We start from the raw sequence: 11,089 nt of genomic DNA on the forward strand, positions 1-11,089 counted from the left end.
TTGCTTCAGTGAAAATGCTATGGAGAAATCAGAAAGTTGAAGAGGCTACGTCGAAAGCTGAAGATGACATAAAGTCCAGATATCCCATCTCTTTCAAGAGCAAGCAAAAAACATGGAAGGTAATTGTAACACTTCGTACCTTTAACTTAAGCTATGACCACGATCCTAGATTTAGAAAATCATATGGACAATGTTGGAGTTGAAATTTTTGCTGCAGTTCAGGAGATCAAGTTTTACGCCCAAAGTTACGGGCTGTAAAATAGATTATGGGTCGTATCCCGATACATAAAAAGGTATCAAATCTACTTTGGATTTTGGAATTTAGACATAGAAAATTACAACAAGAATTACGGACCGCAAAATGAATTACGGCCTACACAAGTAACCGTAATTAAGGAGGTGTTTTACTAGACATGGTGTTTTACTAGACATTCTTGAAATTGACATTACAGTCCAATTTTACGGACAATAATATGACTTACAGTCTGTAATTTTGTGCATAAAACTCAATCCACCCCAGAACCTATAAATACCTTGTTTCAGTTTTAATTTTTATTTTTACAAGTCCCTAAACCCTAGAACGACTTGTTCTTCGCCTCCATCACCAAGAACAGTAAGGTAAGTCTGTTCTAATCATCCCAAGTGAATTCTAACATATGTTAATGATTATTAAGCATGAATTCAATGCTCTTAACCTAGGGTTTTCAAGAAAACCTACTTCAAGATTCAAGACTCAAGATTTTGGGAATTCTTCTTCAAAGATTCAGACTTTTCTCAAGTTTTTGGAGTGATTAAGGTATGTAGGGATTCTATCCACGTGTGGAAACATCTTTGTTCTTCCCTACGTCATGTTCCTCCGTGATTGTACAAGAGTTCACCAAAACTAGGGTTTTCAATATGTTCACGATAACCCTAAGTCTATATGCCATGAGATACCATGTTTCTATATGTAGTTCGTTATTGTGTTCTTGAGATTCCATTTTGGTTATTGAGAATCTGTCCGTAATCTATGAAAAACCCATCCTTTGCATTCCATGGGTTCTTACATGCAAGTTATTAGTTACTATATTATTTTCATGAAACACACACATTTTTCATGCAAGTATATTATGCAACTACATCCATGTATAATGCAAATCACATTTTATGAAAAACCATGTGCTCAAATGCCACCTATATTATATTTATGCTTTTGGGAGTTGCACAAATTACCGAGAAGGCTTTAATAGCCTGAAACTACACTAGCCATCATAGGATAAGGATCGCTCTACCTATGTTTAGGATGATTCCTTCTTGCTTTATTGATTGGATCCCTTATACCCCTAGCAAGGTATGAGAGCTCTACTGGTCAGATCAGGTACTAGACTCCGCATACCCACGTGGTGATTCACGTTGTCGATTATATATATATATATATATATATATATATATATATATATATATATATATATATATATATATATATATGTATATATTTCATGACCAGGTTTCAGTTTCAGCTCTCATCATGTTATTTCATATGTCATGTTTATTTCAATCAATTGGTTTACATACCAGTACATTCAATGCGCTGACGTCCCCTTTTTATTGCCCGGGGGCCTGCATTTCACGATGCAGGTGTGGAATTCTAACATATGTTAATGATTATTAAGCATGAATTCAATGCTCTTAACCTAGGGTTTTCAAGAAAACCTACTTCAAGATTCAAGACTCAAGATTTTGGGAATTCTTCTTCAAAGATTCAGACTTTTCTCAAGTTTTTGGAGTGATTAAGATATGTAGGGATTCTATCCACGTGTGGAAACATCTTTGTTCTTCCCTACGTCATGTTCCTCCGTGATTGTACAAGAGTTCACCAAAACTAGGGTTTTCAATATGTTCACGATAACCCTAAGTCTATATGCCATGAGATACCATGTGGATTTATAGGATGACGCATCTGCTCAATAGGATCATCTACGTATCAGCTTTTGGTGACCCCATCTTCTTCGGGGTTTAGTCATTATTTACACTTATGTCAGTTATACAGTTAAGGTATACTAGGGGTCTTGTCCCAGCAAGTATGTTCTACAGTTCAGGCTCATGATAGAGGTTTGATAGACTAGTCAGTTATGTTATGTCAGATATTCAGAGTCGTCTAGCCATTTTGGCTCGTTATTATTATATTTATTCAGACTATTCCGCATTATGATATTATGATATTTTAAGATTTATGATTTATGGTCCCACATTTTACTCAAATTATGCATGTTTATCGGTTATTCCGTATCATTTTACCCATTTGAGTCAGCAAGCCATGTGGTTCGCTCGCTCACATGCAGTCAGGCATTGAGTGTCGTGTTACGCCCAGACCATGGTTCGAGGAGTGACAAAGCTTGGTTATTAGATCACTTGCTTTAAGTGTCTCAGGGAGACTATGAAACCGTGTCCAGTGGGGTCACTTTTATATATATGAGGGCCCTACACATATAAACAGATGACCACCAAGCCATTTAGGATTATCTCACTTCTTTCATACTCTAAATCGTACTGTTAGAGTAGTACTTTCAGGGATTCTACTAACTCGAGCGAATTATGTATTTCAGAAAATGGCTCCGAAAAGAAAGTACAACAAGAGGAATACAACTACTAGCTCGAGGGCTATCGCTGATGCTGCTATAAAAGGGAACACTCAGGCTCAGATGACCGCCCCAGCTAATGCTACAGCTACACCTCTTAATGCTTCAGACATGGTTGTTAGGGGAGCTATTCAGTTGCTCACCCAGATTGTGGCTAATCAAGCTTAACACCAGGAAACGGCTCCTAGCGTCAGTAATAGTGCAGGATTTACCAGTCCCAAAACTCAGGAATTTATGCGGATGAAACCTCCAGTGTTCACGGGGACTAAGGCAGAGGAGGATCCGCAGAACTATATAGATGGGCAGAAGCAGCGGACTTTGGTGCTTTTCAGTTACAGGATTAGGCCCATACCTGGTATAAGTCATAGGAATAATCCCGAGGGGAAGATGCACTTCTTGCTACTTGGGATGAGTTTGTAGATGCTTTTCTTGACCACTTCATGCCAATCGAGGTAACGAAGCAAAGACTATTGAGTTCGAGAGGCTAAGGCAGAGTAATGTGACAGTCTAAAAATATTATCACAAGTTCATTTCGTTGGCCAAGCATGCTCCCTATATGGTTCCCGATCTGAGGGTCTTAGTTAGGAGATTTGTGCTTTGATTCAAATCTGATTTGCATGGTGATGCAAATATAGCTACTCTGAACAACATAAATATTGCCAAGATGGTTGCTTTTGTATAAGGTAATGAGGACTGGATGAAAGAAGAAGAAGCTCTACAGAAAGAGAAAGAGAGCGAAATCAATAAAAGAACTAAGTCTGCAAGTAACTTCAGTCATGAAGGAGGTGGAGCCATAAAATTCCTTAAGAACAGATCATCAGGATCCACTCCATCGGCAACCAGTGCCCCAGTCCCAAAGTCTAAGAATGATCAGAAAAGACCAGGCTGACTTACTTCTATTCTCAGTCTAAAGCGAGTCAGAAGACCTATGACTTTCTGGTCCACAAGTGTGGTAAGAGACACCAAGAGGTGTGTCGCACGAGTATGGATTTTTCTATGGGCGTGGACAGCAGGGCCACTTTCAGAGAGATTGTCCGTCAGCTAGACAACGTACTGGAGGTAATGTAGCCCAGTCCACAAATTCAGCAGCTCCTCGTAATTCTTAAGCCCAGTAGAGGCATGGAGCCACAAAGTTCGAAAATACGGGCGGTGGTCAAAATCGTTTGTATGCATTTACAGGTTGCCAAGATACAGAGGCACGTGCCGATGTTGTCACAGGTACACTAATAGTTTTCACTTTTGACGTCTATGCCCTTATTGACCCAGGATCTACCTTATCTTATGTAACCCCATTTATTAGTAAGAAATTTAAGATTGAACCAGAAACGTTGCATGAGCCCTTTGAGGTGTCCACTTCAGTTGGGGAGTCAGTTATAGCTAGGCGCATTTTATAGATCGCCCAATTTTAGTCTGTCACCGTAGTACCATAGCCGACTTAGCAGAGTTGGAGATGGTAGACTTTAATATAATCATGGGTATGGATTGGTTATCTTCATGTTATGCCACAGTAGGTTGTAGGACCAAACAGTAAGATTTGAATTTCCTAATGAACTAGTCATAGAATGGAAGGGCAATTCAGTAATACCTAGGGGTAGACTTATTTCCTATCTTAAGTCCAGAAAGATGATTTCCAAGGGTTATATCTATCACTTAGTTCTAGTCATGGATTCAGATACCCAAACTCCAGCCTTTCAGTCCGTACCACTCGTTAATGAGTTTCCAGTGGTCTTCCCAGAAGACTTCCCGGAGTCCCTCCTGACAGGGAGATTGAATTTGGAATTGATCTACTTTTCGACACTCAGCCTATATCTATTTCTCCATACAAAATGGCTTTATTAGAGTTAAAAGCACAATTAAAAGATCTCCTTAATAAGAGATATATTAGGCCTAGTGTTTAACCTTGGGTTGCGCCAGTCTTGTTCGTCCGAAAGAAAGATGATTCCTTACGCATTTGCATTGATTACTGTCAGTTGAACAAGGTCACCATTAAGAACGGATACCCTCTTCCCAGAATATATTATTTATTTGACCAACTTCAGGGCTCCCAGTGTTATTCCAAGATTTACCTAAGATCAGGATTGCATCAGTTAAAGGTCCATTCCCAAGACCGCTTTCAGAACCCGTTATGGTCACTTTGAATTTCTTGTTATGTCTTTTGGGTTGACGAATGCACCAACAGCTTTGATGGACCTTATGAACAGGGTCTTCAAGCCCTATCCTGATTTATTCATCATTGTGTTTATTGATGACATATTGGTGTATTCCCGTAGAGAAGTTGATAATGCAAAACATCTCAGATTAGTGTTGCAGACACTCAAGGATCGTAAGCTTTATGTAAAATTCTCGAAGTGTGAGTTTTGGCTAAAGTCAGTGGTGTTCTTAGGCCATGTTATTTCAGGTGAAGAAGTCAAAGTTGATTTTCAAAAAATTAACGCTGTTAAGAATTGGCCCAGACACACCTCAGCATCAGATATAAGAAGTTTCTTGAGTCTAGCAGGCTGTTACAGGCGTTTTATCGAGAGATTTTCCTCTATCTCGGCTCTGTTGACTAAGTTGACTCAGAAGAAAGTCAAATTTCAATGGTCATATGCATATAAATAGAGTTTCGAAGAGTTGAAGAAGAGATTAACTTCTGCTCTAGTTTTAATGCTACCAGAAGGAACCGAATGGTTCGTGGTTTATTGTGATGCTTCAGGAGTTGGTCTCGGATGTGTTTTAATGGAGCATGGTAGGGTTGTTGCTAATGCCTCTAGACAGCTTAAGACTCATGAGAAGAATTATCTGACTCATGACTTAGAGTTGGCAGCTGTGGTTTTTGCACTTAAGTTATGCCATCATTATTTGTATGGAGTGTTTGTTGATATTTTCACCAATCATTAAAATCCTGCAATATATCTTCAAGCAAAGGGAACTAGGCAAAGAATATGGCTCGAATCGCTTAAGGACTATGATGTAGAAATATTCTATCATCCAGGCAAGGCGAATGTAGTAGCAGATGCTCTCAGTCAATGTTTCATGGGAAGTTTAGCTCATGTTGATGTAGATAAGAGGATTATGAGCAAGGAACTTTACGTTTGGCTAGTCTTGGAGTTCGACTTTTGGACTCCGAGGATGGTGGTGTTGTTGTTCAGAATAGATCTCATTCCTCCTTAGTTGTTGAAGTTAAAGAAAAGAAGTATAATGATCCCTACTTCTTGCAGCTAAAAGAGAGGATTCACAAGCATAAAACAACAGCTTTTGAACAAGGGAGAGATGACGGTACTTTGAGATACCGTGGCAAATTATGTGTTCCAGATGTGGATGAACTCAGAAGGTGAATCATGTCAAAAGCTCACTGTTCTAGATATTCTATTCACCAAAGTGTCACGACCCAACCGGAGGGCCATGACGGGTACTCGAAGCCAACCTACCGAGCAGCACTTAATCTGTTTTATATAACCATATCTTGGTGGACCACATATCTAACTCACAATAGCCATAATTTGTACGGGCATAAATCCTAAAATAAAAACACTTCTATATGATTATCATCAACTCTGCCTCATAGATATAAATACACAAGCCAACATGGCTACAAAACTTCCAACAATCCACACATGTGTACGAGCCTCTATATAGAGTACTGGAAATCATAAGGACTGGATAGGGCCCCGTCATGCCCAAATATATATACACAAAAGGAGAATACCAATAGACTGCGGCTCCGAAATAAGAAATAAGTGGAGTGCTCCTGAGACTCCGCTGATTAAGCTCCTAGGGATTTAATCTGTCTCTCTGCCTACCTGCAGGCATGAACGCAGCGTCCACAAGAAAGGACGTCAGTACGAATAATGTACTGAGTATGTAAGGCATGAATAATAACATAATTAAGAAATAACGAAGCATGAGATAAATAGATAACCTGTATATCTGATTAGCTCTTAAGGTGGATACCATCCATGCTAACTTTTATTTTCAAACAACATCCATAAATATATAAAGTAAACTTCCTAACCATATAGGTACAGTGTTATGCTGCCAGGCCATATAGGCACGGTGTTATCATCATTATCTCGCGTCCAGGCATCCCGCATCCAGGATGATATTATATGCTGAACACTGCAGTGGTGTATCTGCCTGGCCGCCTATAGGGCTGCGCGATGTGAAATAAATACATATATAAATACACTTAGCATGCATGAGATCCCAATGAAACATTTCTACTCTATCGGAGTGACGTAAGGTCGGTAACCTCCGATGTGTCATTACGGAATCATCACCATCGCCATATCTCATCTTGAAGGAACAACTATCATAAGGTGAGATCAACAATAATGAATAAAATTTGTCATTATGTGACAAGTTCAATAATATCATGAGAACATTAAGAACTTTCATCTTTGGCCTTTCTAGAATTGAAACTATCACTATAATCATCATCATTATCATGTCTCGCTTTGAAGGAACAATAACATAAGAAGAGGCCAATTATAATGAATGTAATCAAGAATTATATAATAAGCTCAATCATACCATGAGAACATCTAGAACTTTAGGCTTTGGTATCACTAAACATGGAGTCATCATAAGAATCTTGAGAATGATGGACTTCTAGCATTGTTAGGAGTAAGGGTAATATGAGTAGCATGTATGGGATCATAACATAGGAATCGTGCCTTTTGAAATAAAGGGTTAGCCTTAAATAACTTTATGTCTCCATAATTACTTAATTTTCTCCTCCCAAGTCCGCAAAATCTACATTCAAAGGGTTCATGCTAAGATTAAGTCTTGAAAACACCCTTAAGTTCAACCAGCATAATTTAACGAGCTAACGAAATTTGGGCAGCAATTGCCCTCTTTTGTCAATTTCTACCATAACATAAAACATCTTCCCAAATGACAATAACAACATGCATAATATCATAATCAAGTAATTATATTCAATCAAATCTCAAATTTATCTAAAACCCCTTTTCAAGTTCATCTGATAGTCATCTTCTTCACTCCAACACCTATGGTTTCTCTACTTCAATTCTTCCTCTCACCAAGAGTTAATAATCCTTATATCAACTCAATTATAGGAATAGGAAGGATAACATACCTTATATTAGTAGAATTTCACCTAACTCAACTCTTTCTCCAAGACCAACTTCACCACAACTTTGAAAGGAAGCAAGAACCATCACTTTCCATGGATTTATTGATTCTCTCTTTAGATGATATGGAAAGGTGTGGAGTGTTATATAACCTTCAATATCTCTCAAGAAGTCTCTATAAATGTAGGGAAATAAGTGTGGAAAGTTGGAAATGAAGTTGGGGTTATTTGAGGTTTAAAAAGGTGGCAAAATCACCCCCCCCCCCACCCGTTCCACTTTGCGATGAGTATGCGGACGCATACTCCATCCTCAACTTGGGGATGATGTTGGGCAGTGACCTCTCCCAAAATGGAGAGTTTGTGGCCCAGCATACTCAGTATGCGACCGCATACTGCCCCAGCATTTTCCGGTTTTGCGAAATTGCGTTCTTTTCGATTCGTTCAACCTCCAATCCTTATGGCACGTTTTTAGCACTTGTCTAGAACCTCATTAACTATATAAGGGGACTTATCTGTCCCTCAAATTGATGGTAAGAAATATGTAGCTCAAATGATATGAAATCTTTCTAAACATGACTCAACCTCAACTTTCTCCGACGAACTTACTTCCATTGCCTTATATGACTCTGGAACCTTAAGGTATACGCTTAAAATTATCAAATACCCTTCTTAACCTTACAAGGACTTCATTTCCACTTTAAGTTTACATTAGTATATTCATAATGCGAGCGACACGAAATTTCCAAGGTGCAACACCAGGTTCCACGAGAATGTATCATGGTCTGAAGGAAATCTATTGGTGGAATGATATGAAAAAAATATAGCAGATTTTGTGGCTAGGTGCTGAATTGTCAGCAAGTGAAAGTTGAGCACCAGAGGCCTGGTAGGTTGGCTCAGAATATTGACATTCCTATTTGGAAATGGAAAATGATCAATATGGACTTTATAACAAGTCTACCTCGTTCATCTAGGAGGCACGACTCGATTTGGTGATTGTAGATCAACTTACTAAGTCAACACACTTTTTGCCAGTAGAGACTATAGATTTAACAGAGCATTACGCCAAGTTGTATCACAAGGAAATTGTTAGATTGCATGAGACTCCAGTGTCTATTATTTTAGATCATGGTGCCCAATTCATGGCCCTTTTGGAAGTCCTTTCAGATGGGATTGGGTACCAAAGTAAACCTCAGCATAGCTTTTTATCAGCAAATGAATGATCAGGCAGAGCGTACTATTCAGACCCTTGAGGACATATTGAGAGCATGTGTCTTGGATTTTAAGGGTAATTAGGATGATGACTTACCTCTCATTGAATTTGCTTATAATAACAGTTATCATGCTAGCATTGGGATGGAACCATTTGAAGCTCTGTATAGGCGAAGGTGTAGATCACCGATCGGTTGGTTTGAAGTTGGTGAAGCAGAGTTGTTAGGACTAGATTTGGTTTATCAGGCTATGGAGAAAGTCAACTTAATTCAAGAGAATTTGAAAATGGCTCAGAGTCGCCAGAAGTCTTACACAGATGTGAGGCGAAGAGACTTAGAGTTTCAATTTTATGATTGGGTGTTCCTTAAAGTTTCACCCATGAAGGGTGTTATGAGATTTGGCAAGAAAGGAAAACTCAGTCCCAAATATATTGGACCTTACAAAATTCTGCAAAGGGTCGGTCAAGTAGCTTATGAACTTGAGTTGCCCCAAGAGTTGGCTGTTGTTCATCCAGTATTCCATGTGTCCATGTTGTGGAAGTGTAGGGGAGACCTGTTGTTGATTGTTCCTGCTAATTCTATAACAGTTAAGGATGGCCTCACCTTTGAGGAAATCCCCGTAGCCATTCTTGATCGTCAGGTTCAAAAGTTAAGAACTAAGGAAGCTGCCTCAGTTAAAGTCTTATGGAGAAGTTAGAAAGTTGAAGAGGTTACATGGGAAGCCGAAGAAGATATGAAATCCAACAATACGTACTTGTTTGACGAACTAACAGAGAATGTTCAAGGTAAATAACCCTCATATCCCTACATCCTTAGTGTTCTTGGTGATAAAGCATGAAGGAATCATTCTAAGCATGGGCGAAGCGATCCTTATCTTACAGTGGCTAGCGTAGTTTCAGGATTATTAAGGTATGTAGGGCTTCTATCCATGTCCTGAAACTACGCTAGCCACTGTAAGATAAGGATCGCTTCGCCCATGCTTAGAATGATTCCTTCATGCTTTATTGATTGGATCTTTTCATGCTATGTTTACATCTTAGATATCCCTGTCAAGCTATGAGAGCTCTGTTGGTCGGGTCAGGTACCAGACTCTACGTACCCACGTGGTGGTTCATGTTTTCGGTTATACTTATGCGCTCCCCACTTAAAATGTTTTTACTATATATGTTCATGACGAGGTTTCAGTCTCAATTTCAGCTCTCATCATGTTATTTTTTGTGCTATGTTTGTTTCATTCAATTGCTTTACATACTAGTACATTGAATGTGCTGATGTCCTCCTTTTATTGCCTTGGGGCCTGCATATATATATATATATATATATATATATATATATATATATATATATATATATATATATATATATATATATATATATATATATATATATGTTCATGACGAGGTTTCAGTTTCAATTTTAGCTCTCATCATGTTATTTTATGTGCTATGTTTATTTCATTCAATTGCTTTACATACTAGTACATTGAATATGCTGATGTCCTCTTTTTATTGCCTGGGGGCCTGCATTTCAAGATGCAGGTACGAATTTACAGAACGACACATCTGCTCAGTAGGATCGTCTACGTACCAGCTTTTGGTAAGCCCCATCTTCTTTGGGGTTTAGTCATTATTAAATTTATGTCAGCTATGCAGTTAAGATATGCTAGGGGTCTTGTCTCAGCAAGTATGTTCTACAGTTCAGGTTCATGATAGAGGTTTCATAGACTAGTCAGTTATGTTATGTCAGATATTCTGAGTTGTCTAGCCATTTTGGCTCGTTATTATTATGTTTATTCAGACTATTCCGTATTATGATATTATGACATTTTCGGAGTTATGATTTATGGTCCCACGCTTTACTTAAATTATGCATGTTCATCGATTATTCCACATCAGTTCATGACCATGTTGAGTTAGCAAGCCATGTAGTTCGCTTGGTCACATGCATTCAAGCATCGAGTGCCGTGTTACGCCCAATCCATGGTTCGGGGCGTGACAAAGCTTGGTATCAGAGCATTAGGTTCAAGTGTCTTAGGGAGTCTATGAAATCATATCCAATGGTGCCACTTTTATATGTATGAGGACCCCACACATAAAGAGTAAACTTTGTCGCATTTTCCATAGAGTCCAAAAATTAGTTATGATATAATCAGGACCATCATTCAAGGATGAATGATCCTAAAGGGGAGA

This window comes from Lycium barbarum, chromosome 10 (genome assembly GCF_019175385.1).
Source record: "Lycium barbarum isolate Lr01 chromosome 10, ASM1917538v2, whole genome shotgun sequence".
NCBI lineage: Eukaryota > Viridiplantae > Streptophyta > Magnoliopsida > Solanales > Solanaceae > Lycium > Lycium barbarum.